Here is a 4,162-nt window from a genome sequence, read left to right on the forward strand (position 1 = left end):
AAACATAAAACAGGAGACTTAGTAAACCTTAATAATTAACAGCATCACTTCTTAGCATTTACAATTTGAACTTATTAAAGGCTATATATGATCATTGATAAGGTTATTGGCTATCAGTGTGTGTTTCTTAATTGTAGTAGCTTTTATGAGATTAGAACTGTTGCAATAGTTTTGGAGATTAGACCCTGTTGAGTTACAACCCAAAAAATAAAATTATAATTTTTAGTTAAAAGGCTTTTTATTTATAAACATAGTCCAGAAGGATACTGGAAACTTTTTGACTTTTATGTGGTATATAATTACAAAATTCTATAGCTTAATAATATTAGCAAAAACAAAGCTGAGCATATTTTAAGGCAGTGATCTTTAACCTTTTAACACTGTAAAGCTCTAAAGAAATATTAAATTGAACCTTCTTTCAAAGAGGGAAAATATAAAGCAATATTTTAAACAACCATCCAAGATAGTAGAGAAAACAGATCAAAATCATATTTCAATTTGAAAGTATCTCTGGAGGCCTGCTTCCCTGGTCTGCTTAGGGTCACATGTTTCTGCCCTTAAGCAAGGTCTCTGGGAAGCCATGACTTCCCATAAAGAGATGGCTGCCAGCTGTGTGTCTGCCTTTAACCAAGACGGTGGTGGAGCTATGACTCCACCTTTCCCAGCTCTTAGCAAGGATACTGATCAGCCACGTGGTGGTTTTATGCCAGAATGGAATCGTGTCACATGACTTATGATTATTTGAGCACCGACTTTCAACGAATAACCCTGAGTTATCAGTTTTAACCATATCCAACAATTTCTAAGTCAGTAATCTTGTTTTTTGACCCTGGACTTTGAACACACGCCTGATTCTAAAAACGTTGAGCGGTAATATATTTTTGGAGCCACCAATAAAGTAAAACAGCATAAAATCGGAGTAGAACACTAGGAAGCAAGTTCAAAATTATTCATATTTAAAGAACGTCTGAGCCCCTATTATAGTAGATCCGATGGTCAGACAACCAAGAGGAGAATTGAGCCTAGGTGGCTGGCAGCGGGAGAAGCAAATAACATTCATTCACATAACACGCAGTGGCTGTGGACTAGCAAAGACTCAAGACGGGACATTAGACCTAGCATGTGAATTAAAATGCACCACAGGAGCCTGCTGGTATCAAGGCGCCACGGTTGCAGTGGAGTGAGTACCTTGTGGGCCCGTGCCGAGTCTTCCTTCTGAGAAATCATGGCGTTCGACAGACCTGATATAAGGAAGTTTATTGTGGGGAAGAGAAGGGAGCAGAGACCTTGATAAGGGGTAGGGAGTGGGACAGGGAAGGAAAAAAAAGAGAGAGGAAGAGAGGCTGGCTGGAAACACATGGAAGAGGGGAGAAAAAGATTGGGGGGGGGGGACTTTTGACAATCAAAATTACTAGATATTGCCTGAAGTTGTACATTTTGTATCTTATGGTTAATGGCATCATAGTTAAATCTAACAGTTATTATTTTTCATTGAAATTTTAGTTATTAACTGAGTGAACACCTAGATCCCTACATCATGAGTCCTTGTATATAATTATAGTAGATATTAATGTGAGTACTATTGATGACAGGAGATAGAAACCGACTAGTCTTATTGTCAAGTAAACTACCTTTGCCATAATGAAACTCGTGTTTTGTAGATTTAGAACGGAGCAGCTTACATTAAAGTACCTCAAAGGGCCACATCTACCCTCGCTGAAGAAGAGCATTCACAGGACTGCACATTGTTCCTTCTGAGGGAGGCACTGGCTTGCTTTTCACACTTTAACCCTGAGAACGCACACCACTGTCTACTCCTGTCACACATTCTAGCATTCAGAAGGAACTGATGATCACAGCAATTCCCAACCAAAAGCTTATTACTAGTTTTGAGAAGAAAGGGAGAAATTTTTCAAATGCTTTAAGTATTTGCTTTTCAATCTTCCTAACCCAATTGATATAAACCCAGGGTTTGTTTTGATAATAGCAGTAATTATAAACAACTTACACATCGTTGTAACTAGTGTTACCATACGTGTTTCATTGTTTTGTAAGGTCTTTAGGAGCTGGGAAAAGCACAGCGATACATCTGAAGCACACCAGTTCTCCTGAGGTCTTAAGGCAGTTTTCATTTTTAAAGAGAAGGAATATCATTTTGGAAAAGTTCACAAAAGGGCAGGTAAAAATATTTCTTTATCAGGGCAATTGGAAAAATTGAGACAGACTCACTTCCACTGGAATAGGTGAGTTTAAATTCTCCAAGGTCATTTGGTACTGTGTCTAAGTTGTTAGGCATGGGCATGTTGGTTTCTCTGTATACTTTGTTTCTTTGAGGTATTGTCTGAACACATCCTTTCAGACATTCTGCTCCATGGTGGCCTGCGCTCTCGCTCATCTCCAATAGGAAAGGCTAAATAGAAAGGAATGGAGCAGGACTGAAAAAGTTAATGGTCATGGGTTATGAAAGAGAATAGAAATAAAGCAATTGTTTTTTCCTCATTTTAATTCTGTCATGCTGCTGTATCATAGGTTTTTCCAGGAGACAGGCAGCATACATACATACATACATACATACATACATACATACATACATACATACATGTGTGTGTGTGTGTGTGTGTGTGTGTGTGCGTGTGTGTGTGTGCTCATTCTAGATAAGTGGTCCATGACAGACCAAAGTTCACCTTGGTGAACCAAGGAGTATTATTTGACTTGATTAAAGAAATGTAGGTGAGGAGTAACTAAAGCACCAGAAATTACTCAAAGGCAAACACTTCACCAAAGCCAGAATGGGTGGTCACTCCCAAATGCTGGAAACTTGGGCACACTGCATAATTTATGGGCAGCCTGGAGAATGTTTTTTCCTGGTGGATCTATCTGTCTGAGCCTCCCAGACAGTTCAGACATTTTCTGCCTCTCCTAGGTATCTACACTAATCTTTGCTCTTTCCAGGGTGCTGGGCTGCTCTGCTTCCTGCTGACATCTGTACTTAGAGAGTCTTGTGAACTTAGTCTTCCTCACAGCTCGGCTGGTCTAAGAGACTCTCAACTCTTGGAAAGGAAAAGACCAAATGCATCAGGGCAGCTTCAGAACCTTCCTGAAGCCCATTTTGAGTTGTTTACCTCTGTCTTAATGAGATCACTGCAGGTCGAAATGCTTCTACATTGAAGGAAACTGCTATACAACACAAGGCACTTTGAGTTTTCATGTTGCATGAGTGTATAAACACATTTCATAGTGAAGTTGAAAATGTAATGTGAAATTCTGCAGCTTTCTTTCCTGTTCTATCTCTATAGAAATAAGCTTATTGGCTGCACATACTCATAGGTATTATTAATTTTGGTGTGTGGTGATACTCAATTGCTAGTTGTTTATAATAAAGTATATAAAACTTTTTTTTATATTTATCAACTTGTAAGTTCTTAAAACAAACCAAACTGGCAAGCCAATATTCAGTAAAGTGAATGTATTCTCTTTTCTGGAAACCATAGCTTCTGGAAAACGTAGGTGTATGAGACTTCTTCCTTTGTCAATTTAGTACTTAAGGATTTACCTGAAATCCATTTGGTTCTTTACATCCTGTTACAACCATCATTTTCAGAAAACTAAGGTGGGAAGCGAGGCTGTTCTGCGAACTGGGAATTCAGTTCAGGAGCACATCAACCCTCAGGTTTTCAGTGTGATTGCATTTATCTATATTTAAAATACAAAAGAATCAACACGCTGGAAAGTAATTGCTCTGTTGCCATAGGGGAAAAGATTAGGAAAACTGAGTTTGAGGGAGAAACTGCCTGGGTAGTAATCCCTTTTATTATCTAGTCTAAGCCATAGATGATTCTATCTAAAGCCTAACAAATAATTATGTCCTGAACTCTAAGGTCAGAGGACTTCAGCAAGATTGCTAAGATGTCCCACTATCAGACAATGTCTGTGTTTCTAAGGTTGGGATCTCTTTCTTAAAAGTCTCTGTTTGACAGCACTGAATGCAGCACAGATGCTAATGTGCACGGCAGGGGAGAGCAATTACAAAACCCATTCATTTACTATGTGATCTCTGAGGTCTCTCCTAACTTTAAAATTCTATGTCTGGGTCTAAATTAGAGAGTCATTTTCACTTGAATTGACAAAGCTAATCATACACTTTAATTAAGATATTCTCTCT

This window comes from Rattus norvegicus, chromosome 15, assembly GCF_021556685.1.
Source record: "Rattus norvegicus strain SHRSP/BbbUtx chromosome 15, alternate assembly SHRSP_T2T, whole genome shotgun sequence".
Lineage (NCBI taxonomy): Eukaryota > Metazoa > Chordata > Mammalia > Rodentia > Muridae > Rattus > Rattus norvegicus.